Here is a 17,684-nt window from a genome sequence, read left to right on the forward strand (position 1 = left end):
TCTTGCCTTTATCAAAGCTTTTTAGAAAAATTCACTTTCGAGCAATCATCGACATCCACTAATTAACCCTGAAGCCACAGACCGACGCGAAAGGGTGAATACACGAGCACCCTTGAAAGGATCGTCGGTAGGACTGACGGTCCGGCCCGTTACAGGACGATGCGAAGCATCGCGGTGACGAGCGCGCGCACGCGCACACCTTGTAATTATAATGAGTGAGCTTAATACTTGATAGTATTGTATATTAATTGTGGAATACAAAACAATGTATTATTTACACTGTTTCGTAATATTATATCTAAACGTAAAATATAATGTTACATAAAATATAATGTTAACCATATATTATATAAATTAATCATTGTAATCATAGATAAATAGTTTCTCAAAAAAAGTAACATCAATCAATTGATTACGTAAATTTATAAATTATTTTTCTGTTTATTTATCTATCACAATTAATTAATTAAATTCATATACAAATACATGTACATTACACATAAAAAATACATACAAAAAATTAATTTGCATACCTATGATATAACATATCAATTACAAGATATTAAAAAATACCATTTAGTAGTTATTTATGATGATATACACCATACTGACAATGAGTAAAAAAGTCTTGTTATTCAATGTGTGTGTATACTATTTACCATATAAATACTGAATGATTTATGTGTGTGTCCCACATATACATATATAAATGGATAATTTTCCATATAAAAAGGATTTCTCAACTTCTTTTTCAATAATTGCTTTTAATATTCTAAAAACATGATGTACACGACGATGTCAATTAAATGAGAAGTAGCAAGAGTTGCTTTTCATTAATTATTTTACTCGTAGTATATGAGCGCTGGTTATAAATTTTGCGAGATTTTTGAGTGCACGGCGTCACTCTGACTACTTCTGAGGTAACTTCTTACATACCCAGCTGTAAAATTAAATTACCATCGTTAATTGATAGATACTAAAGGAAATCGAGCGTATTCGAATTATGACAAGTGGCATTCAAGGAGAAGAGGAAAAAGATTTAAAGAGAAAGCATTTTAAAAAATCTATACACACAGGAATTTTGCAATTTGTACATTTGCAATTCATACACTTATGTAAATACGTTCGTAAAGTTGTTACTTTTTTCTATATAAAAAGATACTTTCAGTAAACTAAAGTTTTTATTTAAAAGTAACGCTCGCAACTAAAGAAAAATTATAATTAAATTTTTTTGAGTCAAAGAATTTGTCATTTTAATTTTACCTATCATTATTTCTCTTCTTAATAAAAACCTTATTCAAAAATAAAGAGCTTTTATTAAATATACAAATTAAAAAGTACGAGATAAATTTTTTTAGTATTCGTTTAATATTACAATACAAAAACGCTTAATATTGTAATAAAAGAACAGTAAGAATTTTTTTCTCTAGCGTATCTTTTGTTGCAGTTACTTTTATTCGCCAATATATTGGCAATTGAAAAATCATCGACGCACCATCCCCGTAGCCGACGATATCTCTCGAATAAACTCGGATTTTCGAAGGGTCGAAGATCGAACGCGGCACGACAAAGAACCGACAATATACCGCAGCGATAAGAAGATGAGAAAGACGCGGTCTTTCTCGTCAGTCGATATCTCGATCACTGCCAAAGTATTTTTCGACGTTGCTACAGAGAGAGATAGATTAGTAGAGGGAATGCAGAGACGAAAATCACCATTTCAACGTGTGTACACGTGGGGTGAATATTATAAAAGCGCCATCGTGATGAAGGAAAAGGTACGCCACCCTTCGAAAAAGCAGCCCTCTCTTGATACTATGACGAGTGTCGCGGTGTCGGCACAATATCTCCCTCCCCCCTTCTCTCATCCCTTTCTCTGACAGCCTCCCGCAGACCCTGCAGAACGAATCTACATATTTATAGCAAGTGCTTGATGTACCAGAAGATTTCGAATGTATGCTAACTAATAAGTTCACTCCATCTCTCTCGTCCGGATGATATCAGAAAACCGAGCTGATTTAAGAGCGATGTTAATTACTTGTAATCCCTGCTCATATCTTATATTTAATCTTTAAATAGAATCATTTTGATATTAATTCTTAAAGCTCAAGTGCGAAATTTCGTGAAAATAATTTCTGGTTTGCTTTCTGATTTATAATCGTTTTAAAGAATAACCTCAGAACAATACGGAAGGAATGTGCGTGTTGACGAGAGAGAAAAAGAAGGAATCCAAAGTCAAAACGAAGACACGCATATGTCATTTAACACCAAAGAGGGTTCCTATATGAGCTTTTAATTTGATTCCACTCAACCGATAATCTGATATTTTGACCCCTGTTCCATCCCGAAAAGGATTTTTTGGATGCTGACGCGTGCAGATTTGGATTAGACATTTTCGTGGGGGAGCCAAGATAACAGATAACCTAAAAGAATACATCTGAATAAAACGAGAAGAATTAAATATATTAATACGTCAGCATTAAATAAACTTGCATCAAAATTCTCTTAAAGAATTGAAAATTCCAAAAAAAAATCTTTAAAGAACAAAATATGTGAGATCTCTCAATATCATGTAAGCCCAAGTGAATAATATCTCGTTATTATGAAACCAGTTGAATCGATACGCAAGCAAACACACATACGAATGGACGTGGGCAATGAGTGCTAGCAGCCAAAGGGTCGTCGCAATAATTAATAAAGCAGTACCACCAGGCTTAACGTTACTACGACTCCTCGTTTTCCATTCGCTTTCCGCTCTTCCCGTCGACTTACTTTTCCGTTTCCACGATTCAATATAATATTGTTCCTGTGCGCTTGGTTCTGTGAATTAGCCCTTTGGACTAGGGGGTTCTCAGCTAGCAAATTGTCAGATAAAAATTACAAGATTAAATATCACTGAGAAATAAACAATTAAATTATATCTCTTCTTCTTTCTCGTAAAACAATTTTAATACATGTATTTTCCTTTAATAATTTATTTCCAAACTTTACTTTTAAAAACATTATTTTATTATTTCTATATTAATGGCTATTATAAAAAATTTTAATTTACATTATAATTATATTTATATTTTTTATAATTTCCTTTAATTTTTAAAAATATTGGATACGTATAATAAGAATAATATAAAATTTTAAATATTGCAAATTAATTTATTTTCCATAAGAAAATAAAATTTATAATGGTCTATGTTCTGCGAAAAAAGAACCATATTCACTGAAACTATCCGAGAAAGGTATATCACGGAAAGTATTATTGCTATGTTACTGGCTTCAGGAGTATTACGAATCATTTTTCCGTATGAAAGTGAAGTCTTAGATACACAAAAAATCCTGCAATCATAAGGATGCAAAATGGAACATATGAAATTAAATTAATGTAATTTTAAACTAATTACATTAACTTGGATATATATAAATAAAAAGTTATTTCTTAATTTTCATATTTAGATTAATCTAATATATTTGTTAAATATTACAGAAGAAAAGTAAGCTTTATACATGAGAATCGTGACATTTAATAGCTAAGGTATTTCTACAACATGTTCCATAAATGTTTATCTTCAGTCTCGATTATGATTCAGTTACATCAGCCAGATGTTCTAATAAGATCTCATCTGACAAAGCGATGAGCAGCAAATCGATTGCTGATGCATATTAATGACTGACCAAACTTACGATGAAAATATTTAAAAAAGAAAAAATTTTTAATTTAAAAAATTATGAACAATAAGCTTTTAAAGCTAGAAGAATCCCTTCAACAATATCGATATTTTTATTCAGTATTCTGAAAACAAAGTATCTATACTTGAATGTAAGTATCCCTATACATATATTCTCCATTTAATACGAAACAATAAGACTTTCATTATAATTGAAAAAAGTGGAGTTTGTGAAAGAAACTAAATTCACCTGTTTATGAAGGGGAAGAAAAATTTAAGAGGGGATAGAAAAACATCGTGTGCGGGAGTGACAAGCCACGTGGAATAAGCAGTCAAATTCCATGTGCTCAAAAAATTGATATAAAAGTAATTCCCTACCCTCTTTATATCGAAGCTGATTCTATCTTCTCTTCGCGGTCTGTTTGATGTTTCATAAATATCTTTAATTTCGGAAAAATCCAGTCTGATCAGCGAATCGTTTTCAATATTGGTACGTTACAAAAGTTGCTTAGGGAGTCGAAAATTTTAATGCTACATCTTGCTGTGTACGTGTGAGTGCGTGCATACGTGTGTATATGTATGATGATATTAAATGAGGATTTTCACTTTGCAAGTTCCTACAGGATTTTTCAATTGATTAGTTTTAAATAATTCATAATATTTGCAATAATAGAGCATTTGTTAAATAAAGAAATATTAATAATATTTTAAATAGAAATTAAATTAATAAGAATTAAACTGATGTAAGAATAATTATCATGTATATTTACACAACACTCATATCAATATATTAATATAGATGTAAATATACGTGAATATCCAGTGTATTGAATAGGTCCGTGAGTCTGTTAAATTCAAAAATGACTATGCCGAGTCATGACTATGTCATCCTTGTGGAATATTAAAGGTATCATCTTTGATATATGTGTCGCCATCAAACGGTAAGGAAAGAAACTTACTATACTTTTATATGGAAGAAATACATATTCGAAGTTTTTTTGTTATAAAAATGCTTTTTACAAAACTCTACTTTTTTATATGGAAAATATTCTAGTTTCTGCAAGTATTCATTAATGTTTATTGTATAATTGTATAAACTTCAATTATAATAAAAATTACAAAAAATCTTGTTTGGAGCATAAGCTCAAAAATATTTCTCTCTTTATTATATTCTCAAATTGTGATATTGAATATCACAAACATAAAATATAATATAATTAAAATATTTTCTGTTTTTTAATTTTTCATTATAATATAATTGCGTCATATCCATATAGGTAAATAAAATAGTTAATATCTTCTTTAAATGAATAATTTGATTATAATATAGTCACGTGTGCTTACAGAGAAAAATCAACAGTAAACATATTATGAAGTGAGACAAGTTCTATCGAGTAGGTACCCTTATGAATGAGTGGCTGGAAGGGCGCCACGCGCGCGCATGCCTACATACGAAACGAGGGTGAACGTAATTCCTTCGCACCACGTGCTCGTGCACCCATGGGGTTTGCCCTACGCAACTCGTGACTCATAAGATTTATAGCTCTTTCACCGCACTAAACTTTATTTCTTACGAAAATGCATAGATAGTTCTGAAACATAATCGGAAGACGCTTGACAAAATTAGAAACAAAATTCAGAGAAAACAAATTTTAAAAAATTAAAATCTAAAAACTAATTTAAAAAAAAGTTTAAAAATAAAGTAACTATATTACAACATTAAAACAAATTAGTATCTATGAATTTTCGTTGGAAAAATGCCCGCATTAATTATATAATTCTCTATCTTTTTATATTTTAAAACATTTTTATGTGTTATTATTTGAATTTAATTTTCTAACTTGGCTTTTACTCTAATACTATAAATTACCTATATCCCTATTAAATAATTATTTCAATAGTATCTTGTATCTTAAATTTAGAGAGTAATTGATATTTAATAATTTGATTTCCTAAAAAAAAAGAACACAAGTTACCTTGGCTTGACGTTCTTCACAAGGACAATTTCGCAATTTCTCCAACTGCAGTTGAATAAGATGAAAAGCCGAATATTTCTGACTTTCCGGCGTTAAAGGCGAGCTCGGCGATTCTGGTGACCCTAAGCCGGAACTTTTACTGTCACTGGTCTTAATATTGTCCTTTGTAGTTTCTTTTTTGATCAATAGATCTTGCTGCGGTGATAACGGTGATAACGGCGAGTCAAATCCCGAGCTTTCCGAACTCGAACTCACTAAACCGCGATTTCTGCATCTCGTCGCTTTCGGTCTAGGAATCAAACTTCTGAACTTCAAGGACTCAGATCGGCGGATCGCGTGGCAAACAGTCGATTTCCATTCGATCGGTTCACAGTACAAATTCAAACCAAAGACTTTCCTGATCTCTACTTTTTCGCCAGATAAATTCTGCAAACGAATTTCTTCAAATATCTTATCAGTGTCTTTGAATTTCTTATCGATTTCATTCTTAACTTCTTTTTTGTGAAATTTATGATTCTTCACAAAAGAATTTTTCAAGAAATCCTTTTCCCACTCTCTAAAGTTTTCTTGAGAAAATCTTCGTTTCGTTTGCGCTAGCGTTTCAAATTTGTCAGAATCATCGTCTTTATTATAAGGATAGTTCAATTGGAAATAGCCCAAACCATTATTATCATTAACGGTAGCCTCAATCTTCGTTCCTTCGAGAATATCTTTGGCCACGTTCGAGTCTACAATATCTGATCCTGTTAATTCCAGACGTCTTAAACCATAACCGCCGACGCAATCTTGAAGCTCGTAATACTCGATGTTCTCGAAATGATCATTCAATGATGTCGAAAATGATGCGTTCAGCGATGCCGGGCGTCGCTTTACCGTACCGGTCTCATAACTGGGAGAATCCCAATCCACGTGGAAGGTCCTTCGTTTCGAGGACATTATATGATTTTCTTTTCATCGACATCGAGTAATATGTTTAATAGCAACCGCAATCAAATTTATTATGTCATATTTATTTAATTATGATATGTTTATCAAAATTTCAAATTATTTAAGTACATGTATATACAATTCCATAATTATTATCCTTTTAATATACATTTTCTTCAAAATTTCTCTTTATTACATAAATTTCCATGTAGTACAGAAGCTTACAGTAACATTGATGTAACATTGCAATATTACTGCAATATTTCTGCAACATTGTAATGTTGTTGCAGTATTGCTGATCTGTGCTGTCTGAGTTATTACACATTCTTTTATTAAAGAAATTTATTATATCTCACATTTTTTCGTAATATTATTTCTCCATTCTATTTTTCTTATACAGAATCTTACTGCATCACACCACAAGAATCACAATATCACATATTTAAATATTTAATTAACATTATTTAATAGTGTATATTTTGAAAAGAATTCTTGTAAAATGCACGGAAGGAAATCACACTATGGACGATAAACATATTTTCGGGTGTCTGCGCCCGAACAATAGATGCACTTGCTAAGGGTGCCTGGGGCAAACTGAACCCACCCCTAAGCGAGTAAGCACTTACTCTCCGCCGGGTACGAAAAGCAGCGTGTGTATGCGTACACATATATTGTAATATACGGGATAGGCCCTCGGCCTACGACAACCCCAAACGCATATCATAGCCGCGGGGCCGAAAACTAATTACATTCGGCTACAGGGTTGGTGTATGATCGCACCATATTGCAAGAGTGTCGTGCCGATGCGGTCGCATGAATTCCATGGAATGAGTTCTTACATCCAGCAAGATGCTTATGTGAAATGTCATTCTCATTCGACAAAAAGATTCACGATATGAAAGCATTGAAAGACAAACGGCCGGAATACAACGAGAGACACAATAAAGTGATTTTGCAGCATGACAATGCTCGACCTCATGTTACGAAAGTGGACAAGACATACTTGGAAACGTTGAAATGGGAAGTCCTACCCCACTCGCCATATTCTCCAGACATTGCTCCCTCTGACTATCACTTGTTTCGATCAATGGCACACGGCCTGGCTGACCAGCACTTCCGGTCTTATGAAGAAGTAAAAAATTGGATCGATTCGTGGATAGCCTCAAAAGATGACCAGTTTTTTCGACGCGGGATTCGTATGCTACCCGAAAGATGGGAGAAAGTATTGGCCAGCGATGGACAATACTTTGAATCGTAAATGTATAACCAGTTTTTTACAATAAAGCCTCGAATTTCGGAAAAAAAACGGCGGAAGCAAAGTTGTACACCTAATATTTATTTTTTCATTGTAATTATATTGTCTAATTTTTTAAATTACAATTTCACTTCAGCAATTTGAAAAAAATATTTCTACAAAATTCATCAGCGCAAATATCTTAATGAACATCATATTATAAATCGAACAAAACTGATAAGAAAAAAGAGAGTGCGTTATTTTTTCTGATATTATAATAGAAATGTCTGTCGTTGCGTCCGACTACCGCTTCATGAATAGCATTTGGATACAAACTCATTGCTTTAGCAAGAGATAGGGTGACAACCCTCTTGTGCGGAGCAACCATCATGGAATAGTTTTAAAGTCAATATCTTTTTTTTTACTATTTAAAAAGAATATAAAAATACACTGTACCAATAAAAACTGGAACTCAACAAGAAATTTATTTATAAAAAAATATCTAAAAAATTATCTCTTTAACATTGAAGATTCAATTTTGATGATTTCTTTAAAAGTTTTTCTAAAATCTAATAGCACAATATTCTGATATATTATCCTTTCGAGATGTATATAGTATAATTGATTAATATTGGGCCAGGCCGGAATTTAAAAAATCTCTATCTAGCCCGCGAAATTCCGGGTCCACTTCCTATTCGGCCGCAAATTCCCGCATTACTAACGAATAGGATTTCACGGCTCGGGGAGGCTTACAACTTATAATCCTGGTGTATCCCGTTATAGGTTTACCCATCATTCCCTTCCTTTTCACCCTGTCGATGTATCCGAAGATTAAGCCTGCACACTCCCGCATCGTATTTTGAACCATACGTGCGTATTGCGTAGCCCTTCTTTCGAATCGGATTAAACTGCGGATTGCACGCGTCATTTAGCTGATCCGTAAATGCATGAAAACTACACAATATTGCATATTCGAAATCCATTGATCAGACTAACTAAAAAAAAATGTGGAAACAACTGTCATAAATTATTGAGAAATATATAATAAAATTTGACGCAATATTGCATATTAAAAACTAATAGAAATAATTTTTATTTGAGCAAAATGCATCTTTTATCAATAATTTATATAACTATACATAAGTTATTACTTATTTAATGGCATACTGCAAACGTATTTTATTTAATAAGCATATTTATAAGCAATTATAGTTGCAATTTGAAATTTTAATTGTAATAATATTGTATTTTGATTTTGTAAATATTAGCGATTATATTAGAAGAAAAATTTCATGGGAATTTCATGGGAATCTTCATAACTATTCATCGGTTGGATAAAACTCTTACCGACCGTAGTAAACTTTGCAGTAGACGATATCGAAAGAATGATTTATATAAAACATACTATATTATAAAATTAATATAATCAAATTTTAATACCAAATATTTATTTTAATTAAAAATGTTTGCCTTCATCGAATTTCTTCACGTTTTAATAATTTTATTATAAGCTTATAAATAATAGCTTATAATAAAAAAGAAAAAATTTTTTAATGTAACTTACATATATTTATTTCGCAATACTTGCAATTTTTTTAGACAAAATTTCAAATCCTTAAAATATAAAATAAAAATACAAGATACATTGTGTGGTTTAAAGTTTATCCTAAATATTTGCACTAAATGATTTGATTTTTGCAAAAATAACTTAAAAGTATTTTTTGGAACAAATATAGTTGCCAAAAATCACTGTAGCTGGTCATAACGCTCGAGAGTTGCGACCCCGTCGAGAGATGGAGCTCCGGAGGCAAATCGTGAGGGCCAGCAGTGGAGGGTGGAAACCGAGCTAGTATTCCACTATGGATTTGCCATTAATTCGAGTCGTCGAGAAACTTTTGTCCCGCATCAGTTACGCGAGCTACCTGCGGCTTTCCCGAAAAAAGGAAGGAGGAAAAGAGGACATTGCCGTTCTTTCTGGCATTGCCATCTGGCGAGAGGTAATTCCGATACAAGTGCTCTCAAGGCAAAGCCCGTGAATAATAGAAACTCGCCAGTAACACAATTTATATCAGCACGATTTACTTTCAATGTCTCATCTCATGGATTTTTATGTAAAAATTTTTTTAAATAAATCACTGTTAAGAAAAAAAAGATTGTACATATGATTTCACTTAAAGATATTTGAATTATATTCATTAATATTTTATCATCATATTTTATTTTATTAATTAATTTATTTATTAAATATCGACTGAAATATAAATTTCTATTTATTTTTAAAAGTATGATAATAAATTATACATCTTATTCCCAATATAATCAAAATTTCATTACACTAATAAAAAATATTTAAACACATCTAAATATTTCAAATATTTAGATAATATTTAAATAATTTTTCAAAATTTTGAATTATTTATTACTTTTTATTTATTTATTTATTTTATTATTTATTACTATTAAAAAGATTTAATCCTATGATTAAAAAAATTTTCTGATTATAAGTTAAATTTATTACTAGCATAAAAAAATCTCATACATAGGTAAAATCATATTCGTACATCCAAAGATTTTACGACTTAAAAAAATTGTGAATAAAATCTAAGATGATTTTGAGAACATATAATTGCTAAAATACAAATCGAGAAATAGCTTCTGATAGAAATAACAATTCGATGCTTTCGTCGTAACAATGTTTGCTATCGAAAAGCGGAAACAGGTCTCTTCAATGTGACAACGGCGGCGGGAAATGGTTGCAGCCCCCGACCACGGGGGCTTCTCATGTTCATGGGGGGCGGATTTTCCCACGTGGCCGTTAGATCATGCGCGTTCCGAGTCAGTAAAACTTTTGTCCGAGAGCCGCGTTTATTGCGGCTGAGCATTACCTTGACTTCTAAAGAGCGATAGAGAGGGAAACCAGAAAGAGGGGCGGGAGGATTGAGGGAGGGCGATCAACGATGGAAAAGCGAAAGTTGACTTTAAAGTTTCAAGGGGATGTTTTCCTAGTCACTTTCCCTGCCGAAATTTCACTTTCCATGACCAACAAAAAGAATCTAAGTCGCTGTTTTCGATAGCTACTCAAATTTGGAAATCTTTTTGCCATATAAAAGATTAAATTTTACTTTATTTTGCATAAATATTTATCAGACGAAAAATAATATTTTCTTATCAAATCAGAAATAATATTGCAATCTAATTAAACAGAGTTTTATAATAAAGAAAGAGAAAACAAAAATTTTATTTGTACGTATTCCTCAATTTTCTTCAGTTAAACACTGCTTTAATACGTACATGGTTTTTCTTCCCATGAAAATACAATTGTAATTTTGAAAAAATTCTAACAATAGCAGATACTTTCAATAATAATTTTGTTTCTTAAAATTTCGATCAATTCAATACTTTTCTAAATATAACTGTAATGATGAGAAACTTATTCTAACTTATATCTTCCTTCTTTCTGCAACATGATAAAGGAAATCATATTAAGACCAAGTTTCCCCGACTTTTCTCAAGTTACACTTTCTCTTTCGGTTTTATACTTGCCACTTCCGACTAATTAAATAGACAGAAATGACATTAAGTGGAACGATTTTCATATTGCTTATTAAGATCATAAAATTCTTACGTTTAAATTAATGCGTAACCATTATATAATCCCCATTTCTTAATCTGCTCGATATTATTTTAAATTTGCAATTGTTAATAATAATTACAACGTATTCCTAATATTAAATATTTAATTCAAATTTCTATATATTTATAATAAAAAATTCTATTTTTTAATATTTTTTTCTAATATTAATGATTATTAATTTTAAGATCTAAATACATCAATGTTTTAAGATAATAATGTAATTTTTCTTTAAATAAAAAATAGAAAAGATAATTTGTCAACATCTCCAATGAGGAATTGACAAATTGAAATAAGCATACGTCAACGCTACTGATTAATACTAACGAAGTAAAAGAAGTCTACTCAAGCTCGATCGCGTGCTTATTTGCTGTCGGAATATTTAATTTCTCATTTTTCCATTTTTATGTCTTCGAGCCGAGTCACATAGTATCACGCATGTTTTCACAATCGCTTGCATGCAGACCATTTTTTGCATGTCACTGGTTACATATCGCAAATTCGATAACGCATAACCGTACATCCGCGATCGGAGATAATATTATAAACTCCTTTCCAAACACGCAAGATACATTTTGACCCTCGCAAGAAATTTCAAGAATAAATTAACTAATTGATATATCCTGTTTTTAAATAATATTAGGAAAACTTGAAATTTAAATGAAAAATTATTAACTTTTTTTCCAATTATATTTCGTTTACAATTAAAGTAATATATCACCTTGTCAGCTGAATTAGAGTAAAATATTGATTGTTATTAAAAATATGAATAATATATTAATCAATCATGATAAGAACATTGCATCCCATAAAGTTCATCAAGAATTTGAAAACAATTGTAAATGTTTGCTCTTATGATATCTCGATAAATCTGTAAATTACTGAACTATAACGACGATGCGACATTAATGTCGGAAGCAATCAATCATTCCCTATGTGAGTGCTTTGATCTATCGGGATAGTGCCACATGTGCAGTCATTAGCACAAGCACAAATGTCAATCGTAGTAGTGAATGGTATTGATTGCATGAAAAATATAAATATTTGTCTCATTTTATTATAAAAATTAATTAAAAAATTAATAATAGAAAGAAACGCTTAACTTTAATTTATAAAGCTTATAAATTATAAAATAAATATTTATTACAGTATTGAAAAGTTCGTTCCTCCACCGTAGGCAAGTATTTTTTTTAATCCACGATAGAGAAAGAGAAAATAATCCAGCAAAAATAATCGCAATAATTTTGTATTAGTTAAGCATTTATATAAAATATGTTTTTATTTGATACAGAAATTTTTAAACTGCTTACCTTTTTATACATAATTATAAATATAAAAATAAAATAAAATAATACAAAAATTAAAAATAATTTACACATAATACATTGCATTATTATTTTTTTAATCTCTCTTCGATAGCATATTAATTAAAATATCAAAGCATGTTTCAAGTAAGTCGATGCAAGTCACGCGGATATATTAACCAAAATTTTTATCTTGGTCGGCTGACGACGAAAAGTTTCTTAATTGAGCTGCGCGTTAATGAGATGCTCGGGTTTTATCCGCACGCGCACTGGCTATCAAATTATAATATCATTATCAACTCGTAGTATATATACGTGCGTCCATCCGCATAACCTTCGCCACTCGACCTCTCAAAATGGTAATTCAACCCCCAGGCAAACAGATCCATGTCCGGGTATATATAAGAAACTTTCCGCTCATTCCATCTTGGAACATATTCCAAACTACTAGTCGAGTCAAAATACGAATAAACGAAATAGATTTGGATTCTCTCTCTCTCCCTCTCTCTCACTTTTAAAATAAATAAGATAGAAGATAAACTAAAAAGTCATTAAAGAAAAATATAATTATAAGAATTATAGAATATTACATAAATAAAATAAAATACAATTGAAAACTTACAAATATAATTTTTTAGTGAATGTCTTTTTATATTTCTTTCCTTAAAAATATAATTTAAAAATTATACAAAATTTTTTGTGTAACAATAAGAAGATTAAAACAACAGATTTCAAAATTTCTCAACGAGAAATTTAATACAATATATCCTAGATATTTTTTTCAAATAATAAATGTTGTCTTTTCTTTGATAAAAATTAAGAGAGTTAAATTTAAATTAATTCTCATCTGAGACCATTAATTATAAGAAATTGTTATCATATGAAAACGAGGTACAGGCCCTTGCCATTATCACCCTTGTTACTTTTAATCGGAATATACGAGCATCTCGTTCATTTGAATACTAAATACTTTTAAATTATTGCGGCATTATAACTTTGGACGCGTATTATTATATCTCTACTACTGTTTCTCTTATAAAAATAATTGTTTTTTTTTTAGTTTCTTAATGAGACAAATTGACATATTTTTAAATTAAATTCATGTCTAAACATATATTTGTTACACACAAACATAAAATAAAATTATATTTAAAATAAAATTACGAATTTACTTTTTAAACCCTGATAATATTTACTATTTTTGTTTTAATTGATCGATTTTAATGCAAATTTGTCATTTTCTATGAATTACCCTTTTTAAATCAGGGTTTGGATTCTGTAATTTTTTGCACCTTACAAGTGATATTTCTCGGGTTGCTGCCACCCCTCATCCTCATCGCACACCCTGGTCTCGAAGAAGCTTAGAACTTGAAACAGGCCATGCCTTGAAACAGCCTGAGCCAGGGGTTGGAGCGCCTACAGCTGCTGTCACATAAATATCGTGAAACCCTCGAATTCTGGAAGCACAGCTCTGGAGGTATCCTTTTAACCCCCTCGCTCTTCAACCCCCGAAAGCAAAGTTGCAGAAACTCCGCTACCGCGCCAAGCGACACTGGTATCGATTCTCAATTCTTAGGGGTGGCAGAGTTAAAGGACGGAAACTTTCTCAGGGTTACACGCGTCGTCGTCATCGTCTTCCTCGAACGAGGATGCGTTCTACTGGACAATCAGTCGGTCGCTTTTTGGGACTTAAATGTGATTGCTCGGATTGTGGAGAGACTTAGAGATCGTTTAAACCGTGAAATGCTACTTTAAGTCTAAAGTTTCTAAATTATTCAAAGTTCAACATTCAGGACTTTTATTTAACTTAAAAAGTTACAAAATGATAATATATTTTATTACTCTCATTAATCAGTATCTAAATGAAGTCTTTTCGTATAGCTAAGTGCCAGAATGTTAAAATTATAAAAAATATTAAAATATTATTTTATATTTTGAAATTTATCATTAAATTTAAAATTATTGTAAAGTCATTTTAATTTCAATAAAAGATTCTTTTATGTGATCGCCTTAATTTATAAAACACATATAAATTTTATTTTAACATTAAAAATGATGATTAATACATTATTTCTTTAACCATTTTTAATAAAAAAAGTTTTACAAAATGGAATGATAAATAATTCCCTAATTAAATTCTAATTGTTTGTAAACTTTGTCTAAATATATATCTAAAGATATTTAAACATAACAATTTATCTAATTTATTCATGACATCAATATAACGTTATCGATATTAAAGTAATGCCAAAATTTTAATATGGAAATATACAAAAATAACAACAGTCATAAAGATGTGTGATAAATATCGATGTTTTGATTAAAAAGAAGTTTTCGTGTTCTAAATGATTTCTTCACTTGTTAGCCTGTTAGTTTCTTGAGGGTTGAAGACACAATGAAATTGAGCTATTCGACTGAAAAGAATTACTACCTCATGCATCTTCGAACTAATCACTTCTAAACATCCAAGAGTAGTTGGTTCGGAAATCTCGAAGCTTCTAGACGCAAAAAGAATTCAAATGATTATATTTAATCTCTTTTTTTCTCTTTACAATACAATATGCATGGCCTAATATAAATAAGAAATAAAAATAATTAAAAAATAGATTTAACAAGTCGAATTAAAACCGAAACAGTTAATAAGAAAAATTTTCAATTTGTAACAAACTGCAAATTTAAGAAAACATGTATAATCAATATTTTATTTTTATTCATTTTTCATTAATATTTATTTTTTATTAATATTTTTTAAAAAATAATAAAATCTCAAAAGAGAATCTTAAATTACATAAATTATTCACAATCGTATTGGAAACGAAAATCAACGATTTTGCTATCAAAATAGCGTCATGTACACATGCAAGCTAATAAAGCCGTCGTAAGAACGACGATTTACGACGTATTTAATATAGGGGGAAATTAGCGCATTTCTTATCCAAGGCTATATATGTAAACTTTTTTCACCCCAATGATAATTAATAGTCTGTTACGATCGTCCTTTAACCGACGATCACTTGCGACCGGAAACTTATAATTTATTGTGTCTCCTTGACGCAAAAAAGTGAACCACAATTCAAAAGCGACGATTATTTTTTCTTTCTGCGGATTTATCGAGATCCCTTGGCTTAAAGGATAAAAAAGAGGAAAAAGAAAGAGAAAAAGAGAGAGAAAATAGCCAGTGGCACGTAAGGTCAACTCTTAATCGCGATGCGTGACAACGCAGGGGCTCCACAGTCAAATCCTGATAATATTAATCTTCGATTAAAAGCTTATCATGTCACGTAACCACACGCGCGGAAAATTCGGCTGCGAAAAACGTAGGTGTCTCCCTTATCGTGAGCACGATTTTATGGCGTAACATGCGTGCATCGATATATGGAATGACTCGCGTAATTTTTCGAATAATTTGTCGAAACAACGTTAAATATACCATTGAAATGTAATGAATTTGTAGACAATTTTTATTACAATCGTAATCGATCTTATTCACAATTATGCTAATATGCCTCTGATAAAAATTCAATATCTTCCAAAATTTCATGATCATGTAAAAAAAAAGAATTCAATACTAAGATATTATTATAATATCTAAGTATTCTTATGATATTTAATCAAATTTTATGACAAAATTTAGAAACAAAATATTTAGTATACAAGTAACTAAAAAAAAAAAATGGATTAATATTACAATTTCTTCTCGTTGATTAATGTTGGAGCAAATACTGCTTAAACCGAAGAGAACCTAGTGAAGAAATTTACCTAGTGAAGACATAGAATATCCTTGTGGATTTGCAACCCTCGGAAACAGCGTACGTAAATTAGTTTCTCTCGCATCTAATTAATAATTCTGAGGGACACAGACGGTAACTGACGTTGGTCGGTTCAACGATCATAAATTTTGGTAGTTAAACTTGCCAAATCAACCGCAAGACTACTCGTCAAAGTTTCGAGCATGTACATGCTACGGGAAGATATATCTATATGTCTATATTAACAATTTACAATTAACAATTAACAATTTATTATTATTAACAATTTTCATCTGTAACATTTTTTATTAATTAATTTTTTAGAAATATTTTAATATTATTTTTTAATAATATTCTTATATTTATTAATTATAATAATCATAATTCAATTATCAGTTCAATTGTCACACAGTTATTTAGAAAATGATTATATATTTTTTTAATAATTGCAATATATGTATATCTCACACTTTTTTATTTTTTCGAAAAATCTTTCTCAGTTATCTATCAATCCCTGTAAAAGAATTCCTGAACAATACATATAGAAGTAATAAAACCTGAAAGCATTGGAGAAGATGATGATCTAATCGACGCTTTACAAAAGAAAAAAATCTTAAACTTTACGACGATATCTCGAAACTCATTTCATGCGATATCGACGATAACCGCCCTCCAGCTATGTGCAATATGTTGAGAAAAACAGAAAAAAAGCTGCGATATATATCGAGAACAAGAGAGGGAAGAATGATAGACTCGATCCTTGCGAATGGCTAATCGATGCCTGACCACGCGCGTGAATATGCTCGAGGGATATTTTTGTGCAAATACCGATCCTTCCCTCAAGTCAGCTTCCCAACCCCTTTGCCCTCCTGCAATAACTTCCGCGTTGACACCCGCTAAATTCCGAGGGGTTTCCTCTTCCAAACCCAGGATCTTTTACGAGTCTTTTACGTATTTATGCGTGAAGAAATTAAAGCTACAGATGTATACGGTGCTTTGCGTCATTACTTTCAGTAATAAGAAATGTTAAAATATGAAGATTCTTAAGAATTTCAAATTAATGAGAATTTGACGATATAACGTTACTTGATAAAATTTTAATTATTTTATCATCTAATTTAATTTTTACGTACATAATTTACATTCTTAAATATAAAATATAGATATGTCTATATCTAAACCTATTTGTATTTAATCAATA

This window comes from Atta cephalotes, assembly GCF_000143395.1.
Source record: "Atta cephalotes unplaced genomic scaffold scaffold00083, whole genome shotgun sequence".
Taxonomy (NCBI): domain Eukaryota; kingdom Metazoa; phylum Arthropoda; class Insecta; order Hymenoptera; family Formicidae; genus Atta; species Atta cephalotes.